Below are 15,075 nucleotides of genomic sequence, written 5' to 3' on the forward strand. Positions count from 1 at the left end.
TGGTGATGCTTTTGAATCATTTTCTTAATGCTAAGTAAACCATTTGTTTGCTTATGCTAATGCTTTTGTACACATAATTATTTGTGTTTAATGAACTAGACATGGAATCACCCTGTGCACCCTGTTTTATCTCTTACTCCTCATAGCCTTCACCACAGTTCTTTCTTGAGTATCTAATTCTGTATTGATTCTTCTCTTCACTCTCTTTCCCTCTCTAGCATAGGAGGGGGTGTCTCACTATCTTCATGCCACATTTCCCTTCATTTGTTGATTTATTCCTTCATTTGGTGAGTATTTATTGAACGTCTGCTTAATGTAAGACAATGTGTTAGACGCTAATAGCACACAAGACTGAGGTCAGTTCTTGCCTTGCCATGCTCGTCAGCTGGTGGGGAAGGACCTAAGTGGAAAATTTATGATGAAGATGAAAAGTGTCAGTTGCTTCTGTGGACAGAAGTGTTGCCTCAAGGGCAAGGAGAGTATTGCCTTTAGGTCCTAACTGGAATTGGGGATGACCTAGGGAAGGTTTCCTGGGAAAAAAATGATCAGGTTGATGTCCCAAAAGTTGCAAGGGACAGGTAGGTAAAAAGAAAGAGTCCTGGGGGGCCTCCCTGGTGATGCAGGGGTTTAAGACACAACCTATGAAACTGTGTGCAGCCACTGCAGTATGAGCACTATCCCCAGCTAGGGAGCAACCCACATAGGGCAGCAGACCTCTCCTGTCTCGCCCTCTGCTCCCCTCAGCAGTGTATTTCAGTCATTCTGCCTGTTCTGGTCCCCACTCTGTCCTGGTGAATCTTCTTACCCCCCTCACCCACACACCTCTGGCCTGTATCCCAGTTCTTGTATGCATAAATAAATAAATCCTTTAAAAAGGGGGAGTCCTGGGAGAATGCAACAGGAAACGATGTGAAAGTGGGGAGGGAAATGTGTTAAGAATCTGAAAGAAGTATGATGTGGCCAGGGGAAAGATTGCAGAAGAAAGTAGGTGATAACTTCCAGAGCTGCTGAAAATGGACTTACGTCCTTGGGGATTAATTTGTTGTTCGGAAAGAGAAATCAAGTACGTTGCCTGAGTTTTTGACTTGGGCAACTGTGTGGGCAATGATGCATTCACCTAGATTGGAGATAACTGAGGAAAATACTTTTTAAAAAATTAATAGATTTTATTTTTAAGAGACTATTTAGTTTCACAGAAAAATTGAGAGAAGAGACAGGGATTTCCCATCAAACCTCCTGCTGTCTCTCTCGCTCTATTTCTCTCTCTCTTACACACACACACACACACACACACACACACACACACACACCCTTACTGTCAATATCCCTCACTAGAGTGGCGCATTCGTTAGTGTAGATGGACCCACATTGGCACATAGAGCTCCCCTCCCCACAGGTATGGGTCACTCTTAGTGTTGTGCATTATGTGGGTTTAGACAAATGGACAGTGATGTCTATTCACCAATGTAATACAGGCAGAAGCGTTTCACTAAATATCCTCCATGCTGTATGGCTCGTCTTTCCCTCCTTGCAGCCCCTGGGTGGGGCTGATATTTTTATGGTGTCCACCATTTTATCTCTTTATACTGTCATAATTGCAACCGTACAACACGTAGCCTTTTCAGACTGACTTCTTTCACTTAGTAATATGCATTGAAAATCCCCCCACATCTTTTTGTGGTTTGATAATGCATTTCTTTTTTGCATTGAATGATATTCCATTGTCTAAATGGACCATAGTTCTTTAAACATTCACCTCCTTGGTTACTTCCAAGATTTGGCATTATGAATATAGCTTCTATAAACATTTTTGTGCTGGTTTTGGGTCAACAAGAGTTTCAACTCATTAGGGTACATACCAAGGATTGCCACTGCTCAATTGTATGGTAGATGTAAGTTTAGCTTTGTGAGAAGCTATCTTCCAAGGTGACTGTGCTATCTTACATTTTCTTTAGCAACGAATGAGAGCTTAGTTGTTCTGCATTCTTTTTTTCCTGTCAGCATTGGTGAGGTATCTGTCAATGTTCTGGATTATGACCATTGTAATTGCTATGTACTATGGCAGTGGTCTAAAAAATGGAATTCCTTCTTTCTCATGGATTAGTGGAGAAACCATTAAAATTCTGAGTGGCACCACTTGCACTGTAAACTAGAGCGCTTAATTTTTACTGAAGCGCTAATGCATCAACAACCTGCAGGGGAGTAGCATTTAAGGGAAAGCTGTTTTATACATAAAAAGAAAAGCAAAAAAAAAAAATGTATGTTTGTAGTGGTATCTTGTTGTAAATGTTAATTTGCATTTCCCTAAGGACATACAATGTTAAATATCTTTCATGTGCTTATTTGCCATCTGTTTAATATTTGGTGAGGTATCTGCTGTCTTTTGCCTATTTTTAATTGTATTGTTTTTTTTTATTGTTGAGTTTTAAGAATTCTTTGAATATTTCAGATAACAGCCCATTATCAAAATGTGTCTTTTGTAAATATTTTTCTCCCAGTCTGTTACTTATCTTTTAATTTTGTTAACATTGTTTTTGGTTTTTGCAGAACAGCAGGTTTTTTTTTTTTTTTCATTTTAATGAAGTCTAGCTTATCAACTATTTCTTTTATGGGTCATGCCTTTGATGTTGAAGACAGTTTTGAGAGAAAGATGCATTAAATTCTTGGTTTTGAGTCCCCTTTGGGCACCCTGAGGAGAGTACGCTAACCTTAGAAGAAAGGATTTGACTGGCTCATGAGAACCTTGTCTTCTTGCCTTCTTCACCAGCACTTATATGCCTGGATGGAAGCTTATTCCCCCAAAAGGCACTGTGGTCCACATTATTGTGTCACTTTGAGACCTCCTCAGGCTACTGTTAATGGCCTCCCCCTCAAAAGCGGAAAGGCATCTTTCAGAGACAGCAAAGTGCTATTTCCTTGGTATGCTGGGACAGATTTCTTGCTCTCTGCCAGTCATGAAGCAAAAGCTTTCTATATTCATTGTCCTCATGGGAGATGCTTCACATGTAAAGGCACTTGACTCTGGATTCCAAAATAGGACCTGGAAAATCTGATTTTTGAATTGCAGGACAGTACATGAGAGAAAATTATTTAATTTGGATTCTCAGGGCAATCTGGTTCAGATGATCCAGAATCACAGCCAGTTGAACCAACAATAGATTTTAAACCAAAAAGACAGAAAAAGCAACTTGTTTCAAGGCAGTAGCAGACCCCCAGGGAATTCAAATGGGCTCAGTGCTTTCTTTTCCTGCCTAAAATTGAGTATAGAGATGGCGTCTGAAGCTTGCCATTGCAGAATATACATGACCAGTGGGGGTTAGACCCCATCTCGTGTTGTCAGTTCTTCAGTTTCTGGAAGGGAGTTTGCTTGAGCCTGAGAAACTGTCAGTAAGGACAGCCACAGAGGTTCCTGGCTGGATCAATTAATAAATACCAAATGCTTCGAGATGAAAGAAATATGACATTGTAATTAACCACTGGAACAGATACACCTTTTCCCTAATGCCTGGACAACACTAGGTATTAACTGTAGAAACTTAGCCCACCTCCTGAGAGAATCCTTAATTAGGACTCACTTTCATCGAAATAGACCAAGTTGTGAAACAGGAGGAACTGAGCTGCAGTGAGAGAGGGATTAAGACTTTTTGTTTCCTTTTTCTTTTGTTTTCAATATAAATCATTGCTCTTGAGCAGGATAAGATATGGAAAATAACGTTCCATTTCTTCACAACCGATGTAGAGTGCGAGAGTTTATGTTGTCTGTGCAAATCCTTGTGTCACTTTTAGAACATGAAACTCTTTGGCTCTGAAGGTCCGTACTGTCCACTTATAGCATCATTTCTCTACGAGGTCTCGTCCAATACCAGCAAACTAGTGAAGAATTTGCTTACAATCTTGCTCTTTACCGGGCACTCCCTGACAGCTGTCTCTAGACAGTTCAAATATTTCAATATCTGTGTTGGCCTTTAGCCTCATGAGTCCTTGACCACCTTGTCATGAAAATCTCCATATTCTAATAACAAACACAAGTAATAACCTTGTTACACTGCACTGCTCTGCTTTCAAAAAGCTTGGAATTGACATGCCCCTTCGACTCTCTTTCCCTTTCTGCAACTCTAATTCAGCCTTCAGTTATGGGAGCCCTATCTACTTACTCTATTCTGCAAACAACTTTTTTTTTTTTTTCGTTTTATTACATCATTGTTCATTTTTTATTTCTCCTCTCAGGTCTTGTCCCCATAAAATTACCACCACCAAGACACCCATGAACCATGACCATAGACTCTTGTGCTCTTCCTTCCTGTTTTGGTCCCTCTTCCTCCCTCTCCACTATAACCAATTTTGGTCTTACTTTCTCCCTAACCAAGTTAGATATCATGCAACTATTTTAACATCTTTTTGTTAATATTCAATGTCTTCCTATCATCCTGCTGTGCTTAATTTTCTATCATTGCTATATTCAGGCTTCATTTTTGCTGCAGGACTATAGATAATTGTCAAAAAAAAAATGCTTGAGCTTTGCTGACCTGATTTACTACACATTTATGTTAACTTCAACTGGGCATGCATTTTTGCCCATTAATTCCTTCATTTACATCTTTTTGTTTCCCAAGAAGACCACAGTGGTCTAAACTGGTGTATATCCTAAAACAATTTAGAAAATTTGTTTACATCCTCATGCATTTAGATTAAACTTATGAAAGTTTTCAGCAAAAGTTTAAATAGTTAAAATATGTATTTTTTGCATATTGTAATATTGACATTCAAAGAAAATGGTTGCATCATCCTTTAAATGAATCCAGTGTAATAGAAATATAGTGACTTGCCACCTATCACAATCCATTTAAAAACCACATTGACAAAGCCTTTTCAACACAGAAATTTTTTATCATCCCTTTTATTTCCTAAGCTTATATTCCTTCTGCTTTGCCCCAATTTTTTTGTAAGGTACTTTAATGCTTGATATCAATTATTTATCACTCTATCAGAGTTCTCTACAAAAATGCATGTGTATTTTATTTATTCATTTGTTATTTACTGTCATTAAAAGACTATATTGTTAAAACATTTTTTGTGGACTGGGTTATCATGGGCCTTATATAACTAAAGAATCTCTCAAAACATCATACATAAATGACACATTTTGAGAAATATTTATTAAGCAAACATTTTATTGGGAAGGCATTTATTTCATCATTGCACAAATAGGAATGGATACATGGCTACTTAATGAAAAGAATGGTTGAAGTTTTCCTTTGTTTCATGAGCCTGAGATTTTTACAGTCAGGCAATGTATGGGATGGATGAAAGATTTGCTCAGTTTGGAGGAAGAGAAGGAATAGAGTGATATGAGGAGGAGTAAACAAAGAATAGTGACATGTGCCTAACCACAGGGGCTTTTTCCAGCTAGTCCAGAGGAAGTATAGGATCAGGATATCAACTTCCTTCAAACACTACATGCTTTGTGCTCCCAGAGTTACAGATATCCCACTTTGGAGGTAGTTATCATGACCTCTCCTTAAGTCCCAGGGCCCAAGCAGCAGAGAGTCTGCACAAATCTTCATTTTCTGTCCTTGCTACTGTGGGAGATATGCTCTCCCTCCTGTTTTTGCTTCTTTCCTCCCCTTTTGGAAGATGTAACCCTTGCTTGTGAAGTTAATTTATTCTTTCCCACAAATGGAGTTTCTTCATGTTTTTAATTGCAATCTTTCTCCCATAATTGTCTTCAGTTTCTCTTTCCAGATTCTTTTCCTTCTGCTAATAAATTTGTCAGGTCTTTCCTATTTATGCTTTTTATTATTAATTAAAAAATTCATCACTTGATCTTGCTGCCTACCCAATGTATCTATATATCCTATTTCCATTCCCTTTGCAGTTATTTCTAGTACTGTGTAGTCAACTGCAACATGCCTAATTTCTCTCAGTATTTTATTACCTTTCCCCAAGCTGCAATGACCAACACTTACAGTCCTTCTTCTTAGAGGTTATTCCTGGTTGTCCAGCCCCGTAAGCACATTGTCTAGATTTTCCATCTCTTGGATTCCAAGTAACCTGTTGCATGTTCCTATTCCATCTCCTCCACAAACTTCTGCCTCATATGGGGGCTCTCCTCTAAATGGAGATTTCTAACTTGCTCTGAAAGTCTGCCCTTTGCTCAGACGTTTGGTTAAATGTACTTAAAAAGTTCCCCCTGAAACTTCATCTTCGATCCATTCATGTTCAGCTTCCAGGTGTTTCCACTTGGTCTCCATGGACAATGCAAGAGTGAAAGAATTAGCTTGGCTTTTAAATCCTCCACAAATTGACTCAATGTATTTCATAGCTCCACTTCCCATCACTGCTTGCACAGAAACCCTGTTACCAGCCTAACTTAATTCTCCATACCACTCTGAACATTATCTTGGATCTTCTTAAGTTTAATTTTTTGCTTATATTTAGAATTTTTTGATTAGTTTTCCTCTAGTTTCCCAAACAATGATGACAAAGTCATTTTCAGGCTATTTTATTTCTTAGTGTAGGGTAAGGTAAAAGTATCAGGCTTTTCTGACCTCCCGCCATCAGGCTAGATGACGGAACCCTGTGGTCCTGAATGCATGCCTGATGGCAGGCACCTGGAATAGGGTGTGGGCATAGGTAGATGGGATTCACCTGGGCTAAGACTGGGCTTTTAAGGGCGGCGTCATGGGGATGCCAGCAGAAGCCAAGAGAAGAGAAGCAGCGGGAGCAGAGAAGCCGAGGGAGAAGCAGAGCCATGAGAAGAACAAGCAGAACGTGAAAGAAGGAGAGAGCCTTCTTTGAATAAGAAGAGCCCAGAGTGAAGACTTGCTGGGGGCTGGGAGGCCTGCCAGCCTCTCGGCGCCCCCCCCCCACACCCACCAGCACCCCTGCCTGCCATGTACTGGGTAAATCACAATAAAAGCTTGCAAAAGCCACTGAGGGCTCCAGGACTCTCTCCTCCTTTACCCAGTCTGCTGGATCAGAAAACATGCTCAGTGGCCCATTCCTGCTCCTACACTTAGTTTAGAACAACGTTGTAACTGAAATTATAGAAACATAAGGAGTGATGATTCTAGGGGGGAAAGAGTCTACAGAGAGGGGTCAGATTAATGTCCGGGGTTTGGACTCCTAAATATATTCCTAATTTATTCTGAAACAACACAGAACATCATGCCTTGAAAATGTAGGATGATTGTCTAGTGTCATATTGTAGGGTAAGGAAAAATGTCAGGCTTTTCTGCCCTCCCGCCGTCAGGATGGATGATGGATCCTTGTGGTCCTGAATGCATGCCTGATGGCGGGCACCGGAGTAGGATGTGGGCATAGGTAGATGGGATTCATCTGGGCTAAGACTGGGCTTTTAAGGGCGGTGTCACGTGGACGCCAGCAGAAGCCGAAAGAGAAGCCGAGAAGAAGCCGAGAACGAACAGAAGCCGAAATCACCGGAGAGCCCAGATAGAATGAGGACTTGCTAGGGGCTGGGAGGCCTGCCAGCCTCCCGGCCCCCCAGTACCCTTGCCTGCTGTGTACCGGGTAAATCCCAATAAAAAACTTGCAAAAAACACTGAGGACTCTGACTTCTCCTTTACCTGGTCTGCTGGATCCTAGAAAACCTGCACCATGTCCAGTCCTGCCCTTTACACCTATGAATGAATGCTCTGTAGTGAATTCACACATATTCATTTGCCTGAGAATTTGAGTAAATTCTTCATGGTTTGTGGCTTTTTTTTTTGAACAGAGCCAATAATAATGACTCATTTGCAAAATGCCTGAGGTAAGAGGATCTCATATCTGCAAAGGTATTCAAAAAAAATATAATAACAGCAGGGCATGAGGTTTCACTGAATATTATTATAGTATTTAAGCTGAGAGAACAAATACATCTAATTGAAGTCTGTTAAATAATGAAGAACAAAAGTTTCTTTTTTGGAAACACAAAATACATTCAGTGAAAATTATTAGGTAGCAAATTTAATGCAAACAATCCCATTTTATTGTAGCCTTTTGAATTTATATTGTACTCTTTTCTAAATTTCAAGAATTTAATTAACTGATTTTTTAAAAAGCCTAACATATAATCATCCAATAAAACATACTGTTTAGTGAAGGAATCATAGAATACTATGTAGGTGTGTCCATGTGTTTATCATTTTTGACATGAAATTTCACCAGTTAAAAATGTTATCCATTTCTTCCTGTGTATGCTATTTTGACCCTTGGAGGGATCAGTCCAGCATCAATATCCCTTCTTTGTATCACTTTAAATTTTTTTTTTAAATTGAAGTAACATTGCTTTATAACACGATTTGCATTTCAGGCATGCATCATTATAAATCACTGTCTGTATACACTATATCAGGTTCAACACTGAAAGTGGGTGCTGTTACTCACTTCCCCCTTATGTCACTTGATGCTGGTCTGAGTGCCCTGGGAAGAGGACCTCACATCAGAGGCCTTGAACATACTCAGTCTATGGGAGTCTTGTGACAATGTAGTCTCCTGCCTTTACCTGTTAGCCTCATATAACGTATATGAATTAATCAGGCTTTTTGCACAACTAGCCTCTGTGGCTATCACCTTTGGCCTTGATTGTGCTAATGCAGGAGGTGCTTGGGAGTGTGGGTGCAGGGCACATGTGCCTGATTGTGGACACCTGGAGCATGGGTGGGGGCACATGTAAGTGGGCACACCTGAGCCTACAAGCCAGGGCTGTAAGGGCAGCATCACTGAGATAGCTAGAGGGAGGCAGCTACTAGAAGTGTGACTACATATGACTACAGAAGAGGTGAGTCCCCGAGGGAACACCAGAGAGAGCCCAGAGGAAAAGTGTAAAGAGTTATGCGGGGCCGGAAATCTTCCTGCCTTCCTCCACGCCCCCTACTCCCCGACCCACAGCCTCCCTGCCTTGCCAGCCTGCAGGCTTGCCTCAACACCACAGAATCAGAATATCAAAAACTGATCAGCAATCTGCTGTTTTATAAAATATACTCGAAGTAAAAAATCAGAGCCCAATAAAATGTATGAATCCTGGATCTGAAACAAGACTATTCACCTTCTTAGGAATGGAATTTCTCTATACACAGCATAATTTGTCTCATCTGCCCACATGCCTGGAACATTAGATATGGGATGGTTGTAATTCTATTTAATATTCTCTCTGCTTCTGGGTGCCATTTTACATTACATTTTACATTACTCAGCTGGTGGGGAAAGAGATCACTACTTTATTCTTCATTCCATGAGTAATCATCATCCTTACCTACTGACTTGATATCTGTATACTGCTTAGTATCACCGATTATGTTCTGTATCATTTTGTAAGTGTTTATCAGTTTTTAGATTATTGGTTTATGTTGCATAACTTGTGTGTATGTTTTCTCTCCCCAACCAGATTTTAAATTCTTTCTTTCTTTTTTTTTTTTAAAGATTTATTTATTTATTTATACAAGCACTGGGTACAGTCAGAAGCTCAGGAGGGTAAGTGTAGGGTAAGGAAAAATGTCAGGCTTTTCTGCCCTCCCGCCATCAGGATAGATGATGGAGCCTTGCGGTCCTGAATGCATGCCTGATGGCGGGCACCTGGAGTAGGTGTGGGCATAGGTAGATGGGATTCACCTGGGCTGAGACTGGGCTTTTAAGGGCATTGTCACGGGGACACCAGCAGAAGCCAAAAGAGAAGCTGAGAAAGAAGTAGCAGAAGCTGAGAGAGAAGCAGAGAACATCGGAGAGCCCAGATAGAGTGAAGACTTGCTGGGGGCTGGGAGGCTGTAGGGTAAAGAAAATATCAGGCTTTTCTGCCCTTCCGCCATCAGGATAGATGAAGGATCCTTGTCCTGAATGCATGCCTGATGGCGGGCACCTGGAATAGGGTGTGGGCATAGGTAGATGGGATTCAGCTGAGCTAAGACTGTGCTTTTAAGGGCGGCATCACGGGGGGACGCCAGCAGCAGCACCAGCAGCAGCAGCAGCAGTATGAAGCTGAAAGAGAAGCCGAGAAGCAGCAGAACCAACTCCAGAGAGTCCAGATAGAGTGAAGACTTGCTGGGGGCTGGGAGGCCTGCCAGCCTCCCAGCCCCCCAGCCAGCACCCCTGCCTGCCATATGCCTGGTGAACCCCAAATAAAAGACCTGCAAAACCACTGAGGACTCTGACTCCTCCTTTACCCAGTCTGCATGGGATCAGAAAACCTGCACTGTGCCCAGTCCTGCCCCTACAATTGGCGTAGTTGGCAGGATCCATGCAGACGGGTATTGGAGCCCTCCGAAGACCTGGAGGGACTAAGGAGAACAGACTGTTTGCCTGTGATGATGCTGGAGGCGCCATGGCGGCACAGAAGTTGGATATTGTCCGGAGCTGTGGGACGAGACCACACATGGAGGAGACGCCCAAGAGGACCAGGTAATGACACCAGAAAGGACCAGCCAACGACACCGGAAAGGACCAGCCAATGACCCCTGAGGCAGCAGGCCGTTGCTGATGCAAGGAGAGGCCAATGGACTTCAACTGATGGACATGGACTGATAAACTTGGACTGACAATACCGCCAGAAGGCGGAGGACCTTGGCAGGTTATGTTTTTTTTTCCGAGATTCTGGGGGTGGCCAGTGGGCCTTGATGGCCAAAAGCAGCCTGTGCATGCCCAGCAGCCAGGTGGAGGAGAAAAGCCAACTAAGGCAGCAAAAGCTGGTACTGATGCTAAGTTGAGAAGCCCTAAGAGGCTGTTAAGCAGCCTGGGTATGCTGAAGCCCTGTGAGTCTCGTAAAATCACCTGTGGGTGATGCCCTGCTCATTCTTGAGTGAGGGTGAGTTGCTGAGGAACCCGTCCTTGGGGGACGGGTGGGGAACGTGGCTTGGGGTGGAGCCCAAGCCGAATGCAGAGTTTGGATCCCCAACCCATGTGCTTGTGCAGTGGGTTGGCCTGAGTGCAGGGGTCTGTGAGTCGCATGGGTGGCCACGAAGGCCGAGTGTTGGAGCGACTGCAGACAGAAACCCTAAGGGTTGGCGATTACCCCCAACAGAATAAAATTGCCAATCCCAGAGCTAGTGCATCCTGGGGGAGGATGCTGTGTGTGCCTTGTAGCCGAGACTACAGCCAGAGAAGGCCAGGAAGCCTGACGGCTCCTGGTGTGATATAGTAGATGCCATGAGTGATTCCCCTCCCTCGTATGAGCAGTGCCTTCGGCAGCAGATTTGGTGGCTCATCTGCTGGTACCAATAATTGTCTTTTGCACTAGGTTGGTGCCCTGCCTGGACTTATTTGTGTTCTGTTGTATTTTGTTATATTGTATTTTGTTATATTCGATGTATTTGCTTTTGTGGGCCATGGCTGCATTGCTTGTTTGCTTAGAAAATTGTATATATATATGTATAGACTGTATGGCAGAAAACCCTGAGGGGGTGGACTGTAGGGTAAAGAAAATATCAGGCTTTTCTGCCCTTCCGCCATCAGGATAGATGAAGGATCCTTGTCCTGAATGCATGCCTGATGGCGGGCACCTGGAATAGGGTGTGGGCATAGGTAGATGGGATTCAGCTGAGCTAAGACTGTGCTTTTAAGGGCGGCGTCACGGGGGGACGCCAGCAGCAGCACCAGCAGCAGCAGCAGCAGTATGAAGCTGAAAGAGAAGCCGAGAAGCAGCAGAACCAACTCCAGAGAGCCCAGATAGAGTGAAGACAGAAACCCAGCCAGCACCCCTGCCTGCCATATGCCTGGTGAACCCCAAATAAAAGACCTGCAAAACCACTGAGGACTCTGACTCCTCCTTTACCCAGTCTGCATGGGATCAGAAAACCTGCACTGTGCCCAGTCCTGCCCCTACAGAGGCCTGCCAGCCTCCCGGCCCCCCAGCACCCCTGCCTGCTGTGTACCGGGTAAATCCCAATAAAAGACCTGCAAAAACCACTGAGGACTCTGACTCCTCCTTTACCCGGTCTGCTGGATCTTAGAAAACCTGCACTCTGTCCATTCCTGAACTTACAGTGAGAGAATTCACCAGAGCCAGAGCGGGGAACAGAACAGGCAGACTGACGAAAGGCACTGGTGAGGGGAGCAGTGGGCGCGGCAGGAGAGGTCTGTCACGCCATGTGGGACCCTCGCCAGTGGCCGGGGATCAAACCAGCTCTGCAGAGGCTGCAGGCAGCTTTGCAGCCCAGTGCTCAACTGCTGCGCCACCAGGGGACGCCCCAGATTTTAAATTCTTTAAAGAGAGATAAAAGCCTTGTTTCCTTAAGATTCTGGAGCAATGTCTGCTCAGAACTCTAAGGCCAGCTGATGTCCATTAGATATATTTTAACAGACTAATTTTCTGTATACACCTACTCAGTTTAGTAGACAAGCATGCCCTGGGAGCTCAATGGTAATTCAGTGACTGACTATCCATCAGTAGATTACTTAATGAGATACACAGATACAGTGCTAGATGCAGGGCTGATGTGATACCTCATGAACAGGAAGGAGTCATTTCAGTATTGCCTTATTAGTGTCCAAGAGGGAGTTGTGATTAATTAAAAATGTTAGTGCTCATCAGTGCCTGAGAGTCAGGGGAGATGGTTATTTAGCATCTGCTCTAATTATAACTTAAATGCCTGTATTCTAGCCACCTCAAAATATAGTCATTGCAGGAATATCTTGGAGTAATAGATGGCATTTCAATTAAGCCAAGTAGAGTTTCCTAATGACCCAAGAACACTTTAGTTTCTTTTTCTAAAAATAACTTTATAATACTCATTTCTTCTTATTAAGACGAGAGAGAATATGAGTGCGGATACTTAGCAAGACTTCCTGATTTTTAATTCTAATGAGGTATACTCAAGAACATACTCACCTACCATGTAATAATAATTACATAGCATTTATCTAAACCATGGAAGTTGAGATCCAGCCTAAGATATAAGGTTTTATGTCCCAATGGTAACTACCCATTGGGACATGTGCTTGTGTTGGAAAGTCAGTTTTTAACCTAATGGCTCAAATGAAGTTTTACAGAAGGAAATCATTAAAGCTCCACATGAAGTGTCTCATTGCCCTTGTGGAGGGTCAGTGGGTTAATGAGGCTTCCCTATACCCTTCCACCACTAGTCTCTATGACCAGCACCTATGGCCTTGCACGCCTCCATGATGCCATGATGATGGACACCTGGGCCTAAAAGGAAGGCGCTAAAAGGGCAGCTTCAGTCTGGGGAGTGGAGGTTCAAGTTGCTGTCTCCCTGCTGGCTGATTTCCCCCCTTCACTGTAAAAATGATGTCGAGGGCTCCAAAACTCTCTTTTAGGCTTGGACAACCGACGTTGAACCTACCTGGCCTGGGACGGTTACACAATACCTTATTTATAGAAATGCCCTCTAGAATTTCTTCTAGAACTTAAGCAAGGAGGTATTTTGGTTTCTCTAAGAACCAGACACACTTCTTTATGAAAATAGGAATTGCGTAACTAACAGTGTCTGCCTTTTTGTTTGGTTACCAAAAATCTTAGAGCTAAATTTAAAGCTCAGTTTGCCAATTATGCAGAGATTTAATAGCTATCTAGTTTTGACATTTTGCTCATTATTTTTCAGATGCCACTACCCGGAATTTTTCATGGAAAAATGTGGAATGAATACCATTAATAAAAAGGACTGTTACCTTGTGATTTATTAGGGGGAGATATTAAACAAGCCAAGGTACCTCAATTTTCATCTGCTAAATAATCACAGTAATAGTTTCCTTCTTACTTCAAAGGATGGCTGTAAAGATTCATTTAGGCCAGGTCAATTGTAAGGAACAATACAAATGACATTTTCGTAGAGAAAATTTCCAGCTTTAAAGCTTAAGCTGTATTTACTCTGAAGATTCAGACATGGCATTATGTATGTGGGGCAGATCAAGCAAGACTGTGAAGGATAAGAAGAATCCTAGAAAGAAACCCATCCTGGGTAAAGAGAGGATTAAGGGAAACTCAGTCATTGTCTAGGATCAATGGATTTTTATTAGTGGGTAGAATGATTTTATTTATAGTCTGCTAGTTGTTTCATGCCATACTTACTCCCAGGGCCCTGGGGAAAGAGGATAAAAACTAGAAAAGCTATTTCACTGAAATACCCATAAGATACTGAGAATGTAAAATGATATTTTTGCAACCAAAAGTAAAAATATAAATATAAAACCAAAGTATAAATCTACCCTGGCTATATCCATTCATCTCTTAAATTTTCTTCAGCCACTTCAATGGTCGATCAGCCAAATTGTTCTAACTGTTTTACAGAAATTACTTTGAAAGAATTCAACAATGACTGCCTGTTTTGCAACCATCCCAGGTGGGGTAGGCTCACATCAGTTCTAGCAATTTGAAGAATTTTGGAGACCTTAGCATCATTTTCACAGATTTTAATGGTAAAGCAGGGGAAACAAGTCATCAAGGAGACAGCCACTTGAGCCCCCTGAGAATCTTTAAATGCTTTTTTGGGCTTTCTCTGGAGTTCTCTTGTGATCACTTCCTTTCATAGCCATTGATCGTGCTCTTATAACTGTTCCACCAGCACTGTTTCTGAGTAACACTGCCCTTATAGCCCTGACGTGTAGGCTCAGGTGTGCACATTTGCACATGCACGCACCTATGCTCAGGTGTCCATAGTCAGGCATGCGTGCCCCACACCCACACACCTTCTATGTTAACAAGGTCAAGGCTGCAGGTGATAGCCACAGAGGCCAGTGGCATAAAAGCCTGACCATCTCCATTTACCCCACACTCCTAAGAGCACCCACCAAGAAAGAGAGTATTGTCTTTTTGGTCTCTCTGGAATCTGGCGGTGTTCAGCACCTGCTTGGAAAGGTCCCTCTTCTTCCTTGGGGAACACTGTTCTAGTATGTTTCTCACCATTTTTCCTCCCCTTTTGCTGGATCCTTCACTGCAGCCCACATTCTCTGATCAGCTCTTACACTTGTTCAAAAAAAAAGATGTTGCTGGTTGAGGGGACAAGGGTAACAATCACACTTTGATAGTTACACATTACTATGAGAATCTAATTTTTTCTTCTAAATCTTTGTCTCTTGTCCTAGGTAATAGTCACTTTACGCTTACTTTCCTCATCTCACAAAACTCTA

General features: G+C 42.6%; 1 protein-coding gene and 1 non-coding gene across 2 annotated transcripts in view; one reads left to right on the forward strand and one right to left on the reverse strand.

Moving 5' to 3' along the window:
• The window catches only part of XKR4 (XK related 4), a 410,264-nt gene that overhangs the window by 47,309 nt on the left and 347,880 nt on the right, over window positions 1-15,075 (reverse strand). The window lies entirely within an intron of this gene.
• Window positions 2,057-2,132, forward strand: LOC119251839 (small nucleolar RNA SNORD26). Its single transcript, XR_005126606.1, has one exon. It is a non-coding gene; the product is annotated as a small nucleolar RNA SNORD26 (small nucleolar RNA).

The sequence above is a fragment of the Talpa occidentalis genome, unplaced genomic scaffold, assembly GCF_014898055.3.
Source record: "Talpa occidentalis isolate TD23 unplaced genomic scaffold, MPIMG_talOcc4v2.1, whole genome shotgun sequence".
Classification (NCBI taxonomy): Eukaryota; Metazoa; Chordata; class Mammalia; order Eulipotyphla; family Talpidae; genus Talpa; species Talpa occidentalis.